Here is a 19,421-nt window from a genome sequence, read left to right as displayed (position 1 = left end):
CACGTGCCACCACACCCAGGTAATTTTTTGTATTTTTCGTAGAGACAGGGTTTCACTGTGTTAGCCAGGCTGGTCTCAAACTCCTGACCTCGTGATCCACTTGCCTCGGCCTCCCAAAGTGTTGGGATTACAGGTGTGAGCCACGACATTTATTGTTAAATCAAATCATTACTGCTTTGATACAGGCAAGAAGAAAAGTTCTATTTTTTTCTATTATATTAGCTTTCTCTTCTAATGACATAGTGTTTTGGGGAAGAGTGGCTGACAACAGAGGGAGGAAGAGCGGTAACTTATTTAAGTAACTTGCAACCTGCAAACAGATTGTGTTCTAAATCATTTTGAGCCCAGACTTTAAGTTTGGAACCCAGTTTCTCACAGACCACGCATTATAAAGGATAAATGTGTTCCCAGATCACCTATATTGGTCTATTTATCTTGGGCACTAAATACCCAAGGAACCTGGCCTCCTGGTTACAACCTGTCTCTACCCAGCTGTCCTCGCCAGCAGCTTGGAAGTCATTCTCAGTAGCTCGATTATTGGCCTTAGTGTCATCTGGCTCTGTTCCCACAGCCTATGTCTGAATCCTAAAGACAGAGGAGTGGAAAGCAGAAAGTAACAGAGTAATTTGATAGAGTAATTGTCACTTAAAACTCCCTGAGACAGAAGCATCTCCCCCGAGTCTGTGCTGAATGTGGTATGATTCTTGCACTATCCCAAAGAACAAAGCCCCAATTGGCCCAGCGCGGGCTCTCGTGCTTGAGTGATTCTGGATGGCGGTGTCAGCTGAACTGCCAGCACCTTCCAGTCAAGGAGACTCAGAGACTTGGATCAGAGATGAAGACACCACCACGGCCCTTCACAACACAAGGCACCCCCACCACGGTGCCACAAAATGCCTTGAGGGACTCTGAAGAAGGAGGGAGAGTGTGCAATAGTGTGTAGGGATAAGAGCCGGGGATTCACAGATTATATTCAGAATTTGTTTTATTTAGAGAATAAAAAGAAAGCCACAATGAAGTACAATGGCCCCATTTTAATGGCACTATTGGTTTCTTACCCAGCATTGGTTCTCTCCTTCTCCCCAAGGTAACCACTTCCTTGTTTCTTCTACACACAGTCATATGGCATAGCTAGAGCTAAGCCATCCCCAGCTCTAGAGGTGGATCCTGCCGGATCTAAGCCCATCAGTGCGGGCGTTGAGTACGGTTACTGCCCTTCATGACGTAAGTGGCCACATCAGATCAAAAGAAGGGATGATATGTATTAAATGGCTGTGAAGAGGTTTCTATCTCCTGGTGCACATGGACAAGGGAATCTCTTATTCCATTTGTGGCTAGTAGACATCTTGTTGCCACTTACGGGAAACTGCCTGAGAAAGAAGCCAACCCCACAGATGGTAGAGCAGAGAGATGGGAAGAAACTGAGTCCTCAGTGATGTTTCAGAGTCACTGAGCCAATGAGTCTTAGAGGCTGTACTCCTTCAAGAGGAATTTATTCATTTCTGTTTGTTTTACCAAATTTTAGTAAGAGTTGCTATTACAGTAGAAAGTGTTCTGATAAAGTACCAATGAAAGTATCAACCTGGAGATGGGGAGTGGGAGATAAAAGGTGTGATAGATGTGAACGTGCTTTGAACATTAGTATAAAAGTGCTAGCTGGGGCGGTGGCTCACACCTGTAATCCCAGCACTTTGGGAGGCCAAGGAGGGCAGATCACGAGGTCAGGAGATCGAGACCAGCCTGGCCAATATGGTGAAAACCCGTCTCTACCAAAAACACAAAAATTAGCTAGGTGTGGTGGCGCGTGCCAGTAGTCCCAGCTGCTCAGGAGACTGAGGCAGAAGAATCATTGGAACACAGGAGGTGGAGGCTGCAGTGAGCCAAGATCATGCCACTGCACTCCAGCCTGGCAACATGAGACTCCATCTGAAAAAAAAAAAAAAAAAGAAAAAGAGAGACAGAGAGAAAAGAAAGTGCCTGAAAAATCTCTAGTCCTTTCTTCCTGCAAATACACTGAACTATAAAAATAAAAGTTTGAACTTTAGAGTATGTCTTCATTGCACTATAAATCTAAGATACAAAAGATGCACCATTTGCTCTAAATGGTTCATTTGTGAGCCACATTTTCCTGAATCAAGAGACTACATTATTTAACCCATTTGCTAAACAACTGCTCAGTGTACGAGAATAAGCAAAACTAAATAACTCGCCTTTAAGGCTAAAATCTGCTGGTGGGGGGCAGAGAATGAATTCTCTCTATATAGAAATGTAAACATTTAATGTTTAAAATCAATATTCTCAAAACATGGATAATTTGTTTAATTGCAGGTCTGAATGAACTTACAATAATTGGAAATAATTAGAAGAAAACGCCTTCTTGGCTGTCTTTCAGGATGGTCAGAAGAACGATCATGGGGGAAGAAAAATAATGTGTTCAATATCTCACAGCAGGTCAGCAGGTCATGTCAAGAAACCTCTTCCCTTCTGTTTTCTTGTGTATTCTAAAGTGACCCCATGAGTATCATCATAATTTTCATAAGTGCTTTAAAGTTCTTCAGACAGAAAAGCTCATGTTCATAAAATATCATAAAACATAAAAAGCTTTGAACTTTTTTGTCTAAAAAATACATTGTTGAGACTCGTCTCTAGGTGTAGGAAGTGGTAGAACAGTTCACTGAGTTTCAGAGGAAAAAGCTTTGAACCCCCGTGAGAATGCAGCGTTTTACTATTCTCTTCACAGGCTCACCGGATCCTGCAAGCACAGGCAAAACCCATTTAAAGATGGAGCTTGGGCCGGGCGCGGTGGCTCACGCCTGTAGTCCCAGCACTTCTGGAGGCTGAGGTGAGCGGTCAGGAATTCGAGACCAGCCTGGCCACCATGGTGAAACCCTGCCTATACTAAAAACACAAAAATTAGCCAGGTGGGGTGGCGCACACCTGTAATCTCAGCTACTCGGGAGGCTGAGGCAGGAGAATCGCTTGAGCTTGGGAGGCGGAGGTTGCAGTGAGCTGAGATCGTGCCACTGTACCCCAGCCTGGGTGACAAAATGAGACTCTGTCTCAAAAAAACAAAACAAAACAAAACAAAACAAAAGATGGAGCTTATTCCAAAACACTCTTTGTAAATGGTTGTTTATTTCCACAGGAAAATCTGTTCCGGGTTCCAATGCTATATATATGGTTCCTAGCCTTGCTTAAAAATGCTTTCTAGCTCAACATGTTCCTCAAATGCGGGAGCTGACCAAAGGTTATGAATGTTTTCTAGAAGAATATGTTGAAGATACCAGAAGGAAACCATGACTGGGAAGATTAGGAGCTGACTGACAGGAGGAGGAAAAAATTTCCTTATCCCCTGCCTTCTTCTCTCCTTCAACCTAACATTATCTGCAATTTGGGTTCTCGCCTTGGGATATATGGTGAGGGTAGGATGGTCCTGTGGTCCATGACACACTCCTCTGAACTACTGGCCTCTCCCTCCTCTCCCTCAGACCCTCATTCTGATCATCTCCTCATCCTTCTCTCAGGATTCTGGCCTCTACCTTATTGTTTATTTCAAAGCATTCCACCTAAGCTCTTGCCACAAAACAAACAAGAATGCTCGGGTCTCAGAGTTTCAAAATTAAAATGGGGATAATACATAAATGTTTAAAATGTTCAAGTGCTATATGCTCATAAGGTGCTTCTGTTATTGCTCTGATATACACATGAAGCCCCCCTGAATCATTCTTCCACATGGTTACTCATTTCCATATCACTATAGTTTCACAGCTAATAGGCATATCTCTAAACTCTAATATCAAGATACATGGCCTAATAAAGAATGTTTACACCACATTCTCTAGTTGCAAGAACCACTCCAGAACATGATTTTTGTCCACAAATATTGGAATTTCAGCATTTTTAGGAACAATGGGAAGAACGTCAGTAATGGGAACTGGCTCCCAAATGGCCCTAACTGTGTTTCAGGCACAGGATGAGTTAACAGGCTCTGTGAGCCTGAAGACTTCACATGCATAGCTTTATGTCTAACGAGGAAAGAATTCACTCCAAAATGTTTTTCAAATGAACTTTTGGGAAAAAACCCTGGCTTAAGTGGAAGATTGCCTGCATATAACATCTGTTGTATATATGCATGGTTTTACCGACTGAATCCTGATTTGTTCTCAGTCTTTCTCTATAAAATCCTAATCTTGAAGGTTCAAATGTTCTTAAAAACTTTTTGAAGATTGACTTCAGAATTTTGCTGAGAGAGACATTTTGCTAGATTCTAATGGTAGTGAGCACTGGGCCAGCCTACGCCCTACACTGGCTGAGGCTTCTTCTAGCATCACCATGTAGACAAGGCGAGTGAGACAGAGGGCCCAAAGCAACACATTCAAATTCGCTCACAGAACCATGCATTCCATTCCAGGGGAGGACACCTTTCCTTAGCTGAAGGATCCAGTTTCCACTATTCACTCCCTCTCCTTGACCCCAACAAGGAAGAATGCTATTCTCCTTGGAAAGGGCCCTTCCAGGGATCTCCCAGCACAGTTGAATTTAGCAACATTAAGCTTGGCAGATAAACGAGACATCTTTCATCCTTAGGTAAGTATTTCCACAAACACCTTTTTCTATATAGGCAAAATACTGCCAAAATTAATAATATGTCTTTTGTTTAGAAATATACTTTGTACAAATACTGAAATGTGACCAGGATAAAACACACACGTTGGCAGGTGAGACTTATCTACAACTTGTTCCAAATAATTTTTCTTTCAGCAATACCTCTATGGTTTAAGAAGAGGCCTTCAAAGCTCCAGTTGGAATTATAGATAAAGTATGGAGTTTTAAACAACTGGCTCTGAGTATGAGGTGCTTAAAATAAACTAAGAAGCCCATACTTAATGAAATTATTTTGTCAACTGAAAGATGCCACATTTTTATCTCTAGAAGAGCCCTTCTTCAGACATATTTTTAGAGCATCATCCTCTCCATCAGACTCTCCAAAGGAAAAATTTGGTAGGGAGGAGAGAAGAATTTACCTGGATTGGAGAGGCAGGAGAGAAACATGTAAATCCACTTGAGAAAAATTTACACGTGGAAGATAATCATCACGAAAAAATTAGAATGGTTCCTCATTTAGTGTGTGAACTCTAAGAAAATAACACATGTTTCTATATACAGGCATGTTTTAAGGTTTCTCAGAGTTTAAAAGACAGTTTTATCAAACATATTGGAGAGTAAAATTACTTAGTTATAAAATTTACCCTGTAATATTCTTCACATTAAGAATTATGAACAGGCCAAGCGTGGTGGCTTATGTCTGTAAGCTCAGCACTTTGGGAGGCTGACGTGGGCAGATCACTTGAGGCCAGGAGTTCGAGTCCAGCCTGGCCAATATGGTGAAACCTTGTCTCTACTTTAAAAAAAAAAATTATGAACAAAGACATTTGGGCTAATTGCCAATGTACATACCTTCCTGGGAACCCTCTGCATCTGAAACCAACTTAGCTTATTTTTACTGGTTTCTTATGAATGTATGTGACGTTTCTTAATTTTGGATCAAAAAAGTTTGTGAATAGTTACATGTAAGGCATTGGACTGCATGCCATGTGTAAGACCTAGTCCTGCCTTTAAATTACTTTAGTCCACTAGAGCAGGAATTAACGGCACTCAGGAAAAGCAACCAAGTGGGTATTTCAAGAAGGGTTTTTAAGATCACAAAGCAGTGTCAAGAGGCAATATATAATTAAAATTGCTAAATGAATTGTTCAGAGGCTAACTGATACAGCAGCTTAGAGGCAGGGGCAGATAAAATCAGGTTGCAGTAATTTAAAAAGGAGAAGGAATCTGAACTGAGTTTAAAAGGATAGATAAGGTCTAGATAATAATATTACTGCCGCTGCTGCTCCATAGCTCCATTTGACAGTCTGCCAAGGGCCAGGCACTCACTATGGCAGGCATTGTATACATATGCTCTGCTATCCACAACTAAACTGAAATGAGCTTAGCATCATGCTTTTGTAGATAAGGATGGCAAATAACTTGCTTGAGGCCTCCCAATGAAGAGGTGAGCTATGATCCACATCCAGGTCTAGCTGATCCCAGAGCCCACTGTGTTCCTTTCACACTGACTCCAAGGAGCAGAGAGAGTTCTGGTTGTACCCAAAATACTTTTGAGAACACTTGAATTAAAACTGAAAAAAAAAAAAAAATACCTTGGAGCGTACAGAGCAAGCAACAACATGTCATTGTAAGTTTTAGACCAGACACCTGACATAATTAACTCAGTACTTTGAGTGGACCAGCCTGGTGGACTGAATGAACAGGAGGTTCATGAGTTCAGAGAAACAAGAGAGAGAGAGAATCCAGTCCCAACACGGGTGCACACAGCATGGCTGGGCTGCGTGCACATTTCATGGCTGTGAAGATGACACTAGACTTGGAGTTGTAGTTGGGTATTTAGACCTCAAACTGTTTCAAAAAATGCCAGTTGCATGAGTTATGCAGTGACTTAGATTTCTGCAAGCTTCAGGTTCCTAATCTGTAAAATCCAATTAATGATAACTGCACAAGGCTAAAAGAATTAAGAAATAATATACAGCATGTAGCTTACCATAAATGTTAGTTTTTTACTTTCTGAAGGCAGTGGAAATGAAAAAGCAGAGATGAGACAGATGGTAAGGTAAATTTAGTGAGATTTGCTGACAAATCTGATATTAAGGGCAGGGTGAGGAGCAGCGGGGAGGAAAGGAGACAGATGTCAAACATGGCTTAGAAGTGATGTGGCTGTACTAAAATCCCTTCATTTCCTCAAACAGGAGAGTTAGGAGGTAGAGGCAGCTTTAAGAACACGTGATCATAGAGGTGACTGGAAGTCTTCAACTGAAAACCCCAGAAAAGGCTTAGAAATGAGGGCAGGGGCTTAGGAATTAAAGGGAAACCAGAGAGAAATGATTTGGCAAGTGTTTGACTAAGGGTCTGGTTGTTATATTCAATTTATGAGGAGCTGGGAAATTGCTGAACTCCGTTTCTCTTTGAATGACTATGCTTTAGAAATCAAATAAGTGTATATGAAGTTACAACACTGTGAGAAGCTAGGCCCCACATTTTTTTTTTAAGACAAAGAATATTAAAAGAAAATACTCGCCTTAAGACGGGACTTAAGATCAATTGCAATTCCATGTCTTTCTATTTTAAAACACAATGATTGCTTTAATACCCTACTTAACTCTAAAATGTTTTTATCACAAATGTAATCTTCCTCTAGAACAGGCTTTCCTATGGCACAGAAAAAGCATGATGGTATAACACAATAAAACACAGATTTCTGAAGTATGCCTACCCTGAACAATGCAACTGAAATGAGGATGTCTGGTATCTGGGATGAGACAGGAAGAAAGGAGACAAGGCGGAGGGGAGGTAAGGTTGGCTGTAGCTCAGTCAACATGAATGCAGGCTTTGATTACCTAAAGCCTAAAGGTGGGTAATTTTGTTTTACCAACTTCTTAAGCTTGGGGAATCTGGCCCAGTGCTTCTACAAGTTTTTCAAATATTATAACTAAATGTCTGTTCCAGACACTGGATTCCTTATCTACAGCTGCTAAAAGCAGATCTGGTACTACTGGGCACATCTGGTCCTTTTGACATTTTAGGTGACAGCCTTTCCGTGCCTATTAGAATGGTCCCTGAGCAAGCCCCTGATGGGTCTCTCCAAGTTGATCATTAGCTGCAGATGTTAAGAACATGAGACATCCATGATTCCATACTGCATGGGCTATGATATTCTATCTGGTTTTTAAAGTACAATAATGATCTTGTACCTAGCTTTGTAACAAGTGAATAACTTGCTAACCATTATGTATCTAAAACATAGCCTTGAAACATATTAAGGGAAAATTGATACAACTAAAAGCAAAAACTGATAATCCACCAACAAAAGGAGAGCTTTAAAGCAGCTCTCTCAGAAAATGACAGATCAAGTAGAGAAAGATGTTGATGATTTGAATAACAATTAAACAATTTTGACTTAATAAATAATTGTACCCAACCAACAGAAAACTTGCAGTATTTTCAAAGACACAGTCCTTTCACAAGCGAAGCCCATTTCTTCTGATCACCTTTCTAACTGCTTTGGTACCATCAATTTCAGATTAATTTCTAATTTATTGGCAGAAGCCTTGTATAGTTGCCTTCATATCCTTCACAATACTTAGCTCAGTGCTTTCTACAAAGCAGAAATTCTTGATCATCCCTCAGAGGTAACTTTTAATGAAGTTATCAATAACAACTTTGGCTAAGTAATTTTATGCCACTTCTCTTTGAACCATGTGTTGCCTAAGGAGTCCATCAGGATCTGTTAAGTCTTATTAGATTGGAGGTAGCTTGATAGCAAAAGGTCTAAACAAATTTTCACCTTAGAATTTGAGATGACTGAAAGTCATTCTTCACTGGTCCTGGAGCCAGTGCTGTAACTAAATGTTTTGGGATGCCCTATCACTTTTATGCAGGAAGCACAGAGTCAGCCCAACAAGACCGCAGAAGGCCACAGGCTCCCTAACTAGCAAACATGAGGGTTGGTGCCATCACAAGTTATCCAGCTAGAGTGCATGGTACTATTGTATAGAACTGTGTCCTCCAAATGGTCTTTCTCTGAGCTCCTCCAACAGGGGCAGAATGCAATTATTGCTTCAATCCATTCATATTTCTTCCTGTAACCCATTTCTGTGTTTGTGCTGGCCACTTCTCTTCACCATAGTTGACCTTAAATCTGCATTTACCAAACTATCTTCCACAGAACAATATCGTAATAGGTTTAAAAACTAAAGTAGTTTAAAGGAGTTTTTTTTGGGGGGGGAGGGGGACGGAGTCTCGCTCTGTCGCCCAGGCTGGAGTGCAGTGACCGGATCTTGGCTCACTGCAAGCTCCGCCTCCCAGGTTCACGCCATTCTCCTGCCTCAGCCTCCCGAGTAGCTGGGACTACAGGCACCCGGCACCTCGCCCGGCTAGTTTTTTTGTGTTTTTTAGTAGAGATGGGATTTCACCGTGTTAGCCAGGATGGTCTCGATTTCCTGACCCCGTGATCTGCCCGTCTTGGCCTCCCAAAGTGCTGGGACCACAGGCTTGAGCCACCGCGCCTGGCCCTAAAGTAGTTTTTAGTAGTTTAAACTACTAAAGTAATTTAAAATTAAAGGAGTGTTGGCATGAAAGGAGGTGTTCCATGCTTAATGAAGTTTGGGAAACCCTGCCTATAACACCTCCTTGTTGAACACATGCCATTCAGGGCAGCATGTAAGAGTCTGCAGCATCATGAGCTGATTAACCTTACTGAAATCGCAAACTTATTTGACCACAATGTCCCCTTCCCATCCTCATTTTCAACAGAAAACTATTACCATAATTCTACAAAACTGAGGACATACTGTCCAAGAGGCTCCTAATTGCCAGTTCCAAGGACAGGAACAGGAGCTAGTTCCTTCCTCGCTCCGAAGGTCACCCCTTTGAGAGAAAACAAGTATTGTTTTTGAATCTCATACCCTTTTTGTCTCAAGAATAGTTAGGGAGCCCCTCAGATTCTTCACCAGCTATAACTAAAGGGTCTATAATGACAAAGTCTCCCCCACAAAATGTCTAGTCCCTATACCACCTTAAGGTATTCAAACTTCTAGGAGACTTTTTTTTAAAATTGTTTTTTAAAATTTTTAAATTTTTTATTATATTTTAAGTTCTGGGACACATGTGCAGAACGTGAAGGTTTGTTACACAGGTATACATGTGCCATGTCGGTTTGCTATACCCATCAACCCATCATCTACATTAGATATTTCTCCTAATGCTATCCCTCTCCTAGCCCCCCACCCCCCAACAGGTCCTGGTGTGTGATGTTCCCCTCCCTGTGTCCATATGTTCTCATTGCTCAACTCCCACTTATGAGAACATGCGGTTGTTTGGTTTTCTGTTCTTCTGTTAGTTTGCTGAGAATGGTGGTTTCCAGCTTCATCCATGTCCCTGCAGAGGACATGAACTCATCCTTTTTTATGGCTGCATAGTATTCCATTGTGTATGTGTGTCACATTTTCTTTATCCAGTCTATCATTGATGGGCATTTGGGTTGGTTCCAAGTCTTTGCTATTGTGAGCAGTGCTGCAATAAACATATGTGTGCATGTGTCTTTTTTTTTTTGAGACAGAGTCTCACTCTGTCGCCCAGGCTGGAGTGCAGTGGCTGATCTCAGCTCACTGCAAGCTCCGCCTTCCAGGTTCACACCATTCTTCTGCCTCAGCCTCCCGAGTAGCTGGGACTACAGGCGCCCGCCACCACGCCCAGCTAATTTTTTGTATTTTTGGTAGAGACGGGGTTTCACTGTGTTAGCCAGGATGATCTTGATCTCCTGACCTCATGATCTGCCGGCCTTGGCCTCCCAAAGTGCTGGGATTACAGGCATGAGCCATCACACCTGGTCATGCGTGTGTCTTTATAGCAGAATGATTTATAATCTTTTGGGTATATACCCAGTAATGGGATTGCTGGGTCAAATGGTATTTCTGGCTCTAGATCCTTGAGGAATCGCCACACTGTCTTCCACAATGGTTGAACTAATTTACTCCCACCAACAGTGTAAAAGCATTCCTATTTCTCTAGGAGACTTTTTTAAAGCAAAAGAGATGTTCAATGCTTAGGCAGACTTAATCTGCACACTTTCCGAATGTTGTAATTCTGTGCATATTTTTGTAACTACTATATTTGGTTTGTATAACAATTTTAATCTTTACATATTTTTAAAAATCATTTTTATAACACCACCAAGCCAGGTGATAATCAGGAGATTTTGCAATGGAAGAATCTGAAGGAAAGCACTTCAATGACTTTCTAAAGATCAAACACTGCATTTCCATCCCTGTCCTCTGGCATACTGCCAAGAATTCCCCTCGATGGTTATATTCTTAGCTATGTCTAGCTCAGTACAACAAGTTACTTATTCATAATGTGAATCATTTATGCTATAGCCACCAATCATTCTTCTATTAGCTGCCTTACAATAAATCCATCAGCCCCGAGGAAAACACTTACAGGGCCCTGGGACACAGTAGCAAGGTCACCTAGAAGACATGTGAAGGGCTGAGCAGTGTTGATTCCTTCTTGGGCATGCCTTCACCATATTATTTCTAAGTCTTAGAGGTAAAAAGCAGTAATATTTCAATCCCACAAGGCCTTCAATGTTGAGATTATACAATACCAAGTTACCACAAAGGTAGCTACTGACCTGGGATGGGCTCAGTGTGGTGCTCCTGCACCTGCTCATGAGAGGGCAGTGTCAGTGCCTCAGTCAGATGGGGACGGAAGAAACTGGAGGGTGATGCCTACCCTCCAGAGAAGAGGACTGCCTCACAGTAGGGCCACAAGGTACCATGGATTACAGAGCACAGCTGTGCTGAGCAATGGCAAAATCTAGGCTGGAAAACATATCATTTCTAATCTTTGGTGTCTTTAATAAAAGGCGTCACTATCCTGTTATCCCACTCACCAGCACAAGAGGCTCAGGAAATGCTAGCAAGAACAGCAAAGATCAGGGCGCCCTCAGCACCCGGTGCCTGGACGTGAATTTGCATCTTTCTGTCACCCGGGCAGTCCTATGCTGTGTACCCTAAGTGGCAGCTCTGCCCTGATGCCCTTCCATCAAAGAACCAGGGTAGCTGAAACCCTGGACAAGAAGGCACAGAGAACAAAATGTGGGGACAATTTTGTTCAGAAAATTATCTTTGTATCTATCCATCTAGCAGTTTTTGTAGTACCAAATAAATTAGTCATATTACAAAGCTAACAATATCAATGAGTGCGGACAGGGAAATATTTATTTGATTTTAGGAAAACAGAATGAACAACTAGAGCAATCTAGCCTAACAACATGCCATTTCTTTCTTCCTTTGTTGATATAAGCATGCATCTCTCTTATGAGCAGATATATCTATGGACTCATTTACAGAGAAGATCATCATTTCTAAAATAGAAAATATTTACTCTTTTTCTTTCTTTTTTTTTTTTTTTTTTTTTTTTGAGATAGGGTCTCACTCTGTCACCCAGGCTGGAGTGCACTGATGCAGTCTTAGCCCACTGCAACCTCTGCCTCCTGAGTTCAAGCAATCTTCCCACCTCAGTCTCCTAAGCTAGGACTACAGGAGCTCATCACCACGTCCAGCTGATCTTTGTATTTTTTGCAGACATGGGGTCTCACCATGTTGCCATATTGCCCAGGCTGGTCTCGAACTCCTAGGCTCAAGCGATCTGCCAGCTTTGGCCTTTCAAAGTGCTGGGATTAAAGGCGTGAGCCACTGTGCCCAGCCTGTTTACTCTTTTTTTTAAAATGCATCCAAATGACTGAATCTCACACACACGTGGGGTGAGCCTGACCTATAACACAGGTGGGGCCCCATGTTGACTTTTGTGGGCCTTGGACAATTTGGCCTTTGTGAGCCTCTTCCTCCACGAAAAAAATATTAAATTAAATTTTACAACTGCATTGGTATAAAGACAAATATAATCCAAGCTAGGTTCCATATTATATGTTCCTTATTACTATGTTCATTTTTTTCTTCTGTTTTAAAAATAAAGTTAAAACAATTCCATGGGCCACTGAAAAGTATCACGGGCCCTGAGCACTGTGACTAATGAATAAGTCAGCTCTACGCCAGGACCTATTGATTTTCAAGCTACTCAGCATTCTAGTCATAAGTTAGGGAAAAGAACTTCTGGGACTTTCTTGCCAGTAATAAAGATCTGCAGTAAGAAAACCATTGTTTTACCAGTTAGCAAAGCACTGATGAACTCTGACACAAGCAAAGTAATCTCGACTCTATTAAAATACTATTTGTCTTTGTAATAACTTTGAGTACTTCGAGAACAGTTCAGTGTTTTAAATATTTATGTCTCCAATAAAGCAATATTATTTTGCGAGTTAAAGGCAAGGCTCTAACCCATTGTTGCACTTAAGCTTTTAATTGTTTTACATTATTGCTTGGTTAAAAAAAAAAAAAAAGAGACGTGGTATAAAATTGAAAGTATAAGCTTTTCTTTTTCTTTTTTTTTTTTTTTTGAGACAGAGTTTCACTCTCGTTGCCCAGGCTGGAGTGCAATGGTGCGATCTGGGCTCACTGCAACCTTTGCCTCCCAGATTCAAGGGATTCTCCTGCCTCAGCCTCCCAAGTAGCGGGGATTACAGGCATGAACCACCACGCCTGGCTAATTTTATATTTTTAATAGCAAAGGGGTTTCACTATGTTGGCCAGGCTGGTCTCAAACTCCTCACCTCGTGATCCACCCCACTCTGCCTCCCAAAGTGCTGGGATTACAGGCATGAGCCACTGCACCCGGCTGAAAATATAAACTTTTTTTTTTTTTTTTTTTTTGAGACGGAGTCTCGCGCTGTCACCCAGGCTGGAGTGCAATGGCCGGATCTCAGCTCACTGCAAGCTCCGCCTCCTGGGAATATAAACTTTTTTATCAGTAAAAAGTGATACCACTGTGCTTACCAGACTAAATTTTTTCATCTATTCCTAACACTCTAGTAAGCATTTGATGTATGATTGAGTAGCAGTAGTTTACCATCGCAGGCCTTGACAAATAGTTGATAATGTGGTCAGAGCCTGATAAATTAAAGTACTTAGGAAAGAAACAGAGTAAAATAATTGCCTGGACCTAACAGAAAGGCATATCTCCTCTTCCTTCCTTTCCCTTTTAGTGTCACTGTGGTTTTTCAAGAACCACCACCACCAAATTAAAATGAGATTTTCAATCTTAAAGAAAAGTAAGTTTAAAAAAAAAGCACAGAACTTTTCTAGCCAATGAAAAGGATTTAAAATATTACCTAAAGATGAATTCAATAACACCAGAAGGCCAGTGGGAAGAAATGCCTCTGAAATGGGTCATGAGCAATTACACTGATTCCATTGTGAGTCTTTGTGTATGTTAATCTGTAGTACGCAGTTTCTTTAATTTTTTATCCTTTGGCAACAATATTTGTCATTATTCTATACAAAATAAAGACTTTTGTTTTGTTTTGTTTTTTTGAGAGAGAGTCTCGCTCTATCCCCTAGGCTGGAGTGCAGTGGTGCAATCTCTGCTCACTGCAACCTCTGCTGCCCTGCTTCAAGTGATTCTCCTGCCTCAGCCTCCTGAGTAGCTGGGATTACAGGCAGGTGCCACCACGCCCAGATAATTTTTATATTTTTAGTAGAGATGGGGTTTCACCATGTTGGCCAGGCTGGTCTCAAACTCCTGACCTCAGGTGATCCACCCACCTTGGCCTCCCAAAGTGCTGGGATTAGAGGTGTGAGCCACTGTGCCCAGTCTAAAGACTATTTGGGAATAGATTTTTCTGTTTTAAAAAAGACTACAGGGCTGGGCGTGGTGGCTCTCACCTGTAATCCCAGCACTTTAGGTGGCCGAGGTGGGTGGCTCACTTGAGGTCAGGAGTTCATGACCAGCCTGGCCAACATGGTGAAACCCCATCTCTACTAAAAACACAAAAATGCGCCACGCATGGTGGTATGTGCCTGTTATCCCAGCTACTCCAGAAGCTGAGGCAGGAGAATCACTTCAAATCGAGAGGAGGTTGCAGTGAGGTGAGATTGCACCACTGCACTCCAGCCTGGGTGACAAAGCGAGACCCTGTCTCAAAAAGAGAAAAAAATGACTACAGTAGCTCCTCTAATAGGTCATTTCACTTTCTGCAGTTTCAGTTTCCTGCAGTCAACTGTGGTCTGAAAGTATTACAGTATTTTGAGAGACAGAGAAACCATATTCACATAACTTTTATGATAGTGAGTTGTTATAATTGTTCTATCTTATTATTCATTGTTGTTAATCTTTTACTGTGCCTAATATAGACATGAAATCTTATTATAGATATGCATGTATAGGAAAAACAGTTCATATAGAGTCAATACTATCCATGGTTTCAGGCATCCATGGGGTGCTTGGAACATATCTCCCACAGATAAGGGGGACTGCTATACTTCAAAATCGAAAAATGTGACTTACAGAGCACACTTATACAAAAATACCCAACAAACTGAAGTTATGAATACGTTAAGCTTTTAACATGTTTCATACTGAAGTGGCAAAAAAATGAAAAGAGCTCACTTGTATAGTTGAAACCTTTTCAATGTCTTCACCCACAGACTCTTCTCATCAGTCTTCACCTGCAGTAAAAACAAAAAATAAATTGCTGTTTACTTAAATATTACTTTTTCAGAATTCTTTTAATGGAACGTGGATGAGCTATCACGGCTAATTTTAAGTGGTTTAAAAGGAAGACTAGATGCCCAAAGGCCAGGATTTTCATAGGAAAAGGCCATATCATGCTACTGGACTGTAATAGGCCTATAGCAATAATGATAAACATTTAATTCAAAAATGAAAAGATTCAAGGATGTGGTATTAGAAAGTTACTGATGTCCTATCATCCTTGATTTTTCCCTTTCCCTTGAAATACTCTGATAATTCAAAAGGAGACGTGAACATACAACAGCTCTGTAAACAAAGGAGTTCAGTGACTTGCCAGAAGCCAGGAAGAATTTCCTCCAACAAAGGAGAGAGAAAACTCGAGTCCATGAAGCAGGGAATGGAAGGAGAGGCTCTGATTTCAGTCCTTGTCCACCGCAGCATCCCTAGCTCCAAAACACAAGTCCTCCAACAACTGCCTAAGGCCACAGCCACTCTTCCCTGAGTTCTTACTTTCCATCAGTGCAAGAGAGTTGAGGGGTCAAGCTCATTGGGGTGAGGCTTACATCTGGTGAAATTTGGGACTGCAATTTTTCTGGTCACTGTTTTGGTTTTTCTTTTTTTTTCTTTTCTTTTTTTTTGAGACAAAGTTTTGCTCTTGTCACCCATTCTGGAGTGCAATGGTGCAACCTTGGCACACTGCAACCTCCACCTCCCAGGTTCAAGCAATTCTCCTGCCTCAGCCTCCCAAGTAGCTGGAACTGCAGGTGTATGCCACCACACACAGCTAATTTTTTGTATTTTTAGTAGCGTCAGGGTTTCACCATATTGGCCAGGCAAGTCTTGAACTCCTGACCTTAGGTGATCTGCCCGCCTTGGCCTCCCAAAGTGCTGGGATTACAGGCATAAGCCACCGTGCCCAGCCTGGTCACTGTTTTTAAAAAGAAAGAACCACAGACATTTCAACATTTGCAGAGTTTTAAAATTAAAAAAAAAAAAAGTGCTTAGAAATTTCTCAGCTGGGTATCTTCATGAAAAAAAGTTACTCAAATATATTCCAGTTGATTGAGGGATGAATCAAAAGAAAAACTTCAGAGTGAAATGGTAGCTACTCAATAGCACTGGTAGGGAATATTAAAGGCAGGCACAGAATGTGCTATTATTATAAAAACAGCCCAATTAGAGTGCTGGCTTCCAAAATTTTTGGAAAAAAATAAAAACTTAATAAAAAGCGTTACTATAATTAGCTCCACCTAGGTCTGAAACCCTAGCTCAAATCATCAAAAATGGGGAAATGGGTGGGGATAATGAAAATTAGCTAATTTTATTCTGCATACGAGGAGTAAAAACAATGCAGTTTCATTTGTAACACGAGTACTTTTTCATTGAAGGGAATAAAAAAATTAAATGTTTAAGCTCAGTTAAGTCTGAAATAAATATGATATAGGCAAGACAGAAATAAAAACAAAAGCAAGATTCTGTGATTTAAATATTTAAAAACCAGTAGATGGTTCATTGCAGAACGAAATACTTCATGGGCAGATTTCTGACAAATTTGGTCTTAAAAATCCAACACAAAACTAGAATTATTAGAGGACTATATCACAGAAATGGAAAGGATGAAAAAAATCATGAATACTATATAAAAATATCCTGTGAATAAATTCAAACATTTCATTGGAAACAGTTTTATAAGGTGATATTTAATTATCAACACTGAACCAAAAATATAAAGGCTAAACAACTAATACATATGGTTTACCTCAAGGATTAGATAATTCCCAAACGATATGAAAAGCTTTCAAGATAAAGGAAAAATGAGGCTCCCCAATTTGATAAAGCCAGCACAAGTCTGGTAAGGTACAAAGAGAGAAAAGAGGCATGTTTGACTTAGATAAGATGTAAGAGCCCTAAATTAAGTGCTCAGAAAACTCAATTTCTAGTATACAACACATCTACATAGATAAGATTTATTCTATAAATATTATATAAATAGATCCATTACGCCCTATCAATAGGTCACAGAAAATCAACACCTATTCTTATCTTTCAAAGATGCCAAAATGGCATGGGGTAAACTCAGCACCTACATATGGTCATCTCTCAGTGCATGGAGAAATAGGATAGTTTACCATGATTTTTAAGAAGACCTGAAATCAACAGATATTTTTATTAAAAGTCAGGAATAAAAGATGTTCACTGGTCAACAGTGAAAGAAAATGAACTGCCAAATTACCTCCATCAGCAGGTGACAAGGTTGAATACCTAGAAAGATACCACAAAAGAAACATCTTTTTAAAACCTATTAGAAATAGTAAAGGTTAAGATCATTTAAAACAAGCTATTTAAAAAGCACTGGTTTTTAATCCAGTGGCAGAAATGATGAGTCATAAACAAATGAAAATGAAGACAGTCTGAAAATAGATCATATTCAGAAAAATAATGCTTAAAGAATCTATATAGAAGACATTTAAAGTAATCTTTAGACAATGATTCCCTCCTGAGAAATGATGAAAAATGCAAATGCATTTTTTTTAAAAAAAGAAAACAGCATCGTCTAGTCAGGAAATTCAATATGAGGTAAACCAATGAATTTATAATTTTGGTTATTATAGGAATATGAGAACAGCAAGAGGGCTTTTACAATCAGCAATGTTTATTTATAGGCGAATACTTGAGAACCTCAGAGGTTGTTCTATAAATTCAAAATAGGATTTAAAAAAAATTAAGAATATTTGATTATCTGGCCTTAAGTGCAAAATCCACTAATATATTATACTCAGGACATTAAATCCAAATAGAATTTCACGTCAAAACAAAACTTCATTACACTTCTGAAGGTTGGGGAAGTGTTAAAAATAGCCATCAGTGTTATATTTGTGAAGAGAAAATACTGACTGCACTTCACTGAATCACGGTGAAACAGGTCACATTTTATTGCTTTTGGCCAAAGAACAATGCTAAACTTATAGTCCACACTATAAGCAAGGTGATGTTTAAAATAAGTTATATGGGCAAAACACAACTCATGTGAGTTTGAGTATAAAAACAAATAAAATGTCAGGGTTGATTTTGTAAAAAGGAGACGAATGTATCACCATGTCCTTTTAACTACAGTGTCTAAAATAAACTTACCTTTAATTTTAGACAACAGACTCAAAGCTATGTGTTCTGACAATAACTGTGGATCAATTCTAGTTATTCTAGAATGAATGTTAACAACAATTACCCACGAAAAAGACCAACCTTGCTTTTTATATGCAGGACAAAATAAAACGCCATTGTTATTCTATGTGACTAGGTAAAGTGGCTTTTAATGGTCTGAGTTAGGCGTGGCTTAAACAAGAATGATTTAAAGTCATGTCTGATAATAACACTTCTAAATATGATACTGACTATGCAAAGACCCAAAGCATAAACATTTTCCCAAAAATGTCAATTGTTTGATATATAGGAGCCCGACACATTTGTTCATAAGCACAAAATGTGTTATTTCTTGAGTAAAACACATGAACTTTGTAAAAGAAACAAAGTGAGGGGAGAAATCCATATAAGGGGCTACCAGAAATGACAGGACTTCAGATCAGTGTCGAACTGTAATAATGCCAAAAGGGTAAATCTATCAATGTTCCTCCCATGAGTTTCCAGAAAATATGATTTAAGTCAGTAACAAAGATGGTCAAGTACACGAAAACAAAGGGAATATTTTTGAGGGGATATAAAATCTGATCAGGTAGATCTCAAAATAATCTCTATTTGGAATAGATCCATGCTGCTGCTCCTACCTGCCATCCTGAAGAGCCATGTCACATCTGTCCCTTCCAATCTGGGAATGTCAGCTAGGTAACTTATGACTCTACATCCACTGCAACATAAAAACCTCTTTCTTGCTTCTACCTGCCCTTCTTTGAGCTGTTTCATTTCATTCATAGACATCAGCAAGTAACAATGGCTTGTGTAATACAAACTGGCTTCTATGAAGTGGGTGGAATAACATCATCTGTTGGTTTTGAAGCCTGACATCCATCTACCCTCCTTCTGGCATTCACACCAACATTTTCCTCTCCTTTGCCCTACTCCCAGCCCATGTGCTCGGAATGACATTAATTAGGCTAAGCCATTCATCATGTTTCATCCCCCTAATTACTGTGATTAGTTCATGGATTGGCACATGGCCCACACCAGACCAATCAGGGCCACCGAGATCTAATTTTTGGGTT

The 19,421-nt window shown here is 40.2% G+C and overlaps 1 protein-coding gene across 13 annotated transcripts in view; it reads right to left on the bottom strand.

Annotated features, from left to right (window-relative positions):
• Window positions 1-19,421, bottom strand: part of PLEKHG1 (pleckstrin homology and RhoGEF domain containing G1) — a 244,030-nt gene that overhangs the window by 176,908 nt on the left and 47,701 nt on the right. For all 13 annotated transcript variants that reach the window (XM_065543587.2, XM_074037250.1, XM_074037248.1 and 10 more), the window contains exon 2: window positions 15,121-15,179. The gene's annotated coding sequence lies outside the window, so the exon portion shown is untranslated. The remainder of the gene's footprint in view (window positions 1-15,120; window positions 15,180-19,421) is intronic.

This window comes from Macaca fascicularis, chromosome 4, assembly GCF_037993035.2.
Source record: "Macaca fascicularis isolate 582-1 chromosome 4, T2T-MFA8v1.1".
Classification (NCBI taxonomy): Eukaryota; Metazoa; Chordata; class Mammalia; order Primates; family Cercopithecidae; genus Macaca; species Macaca fascicularis.
This window is presented reverse-complemented; position numbering and strand designations above follow the sequence as displayed.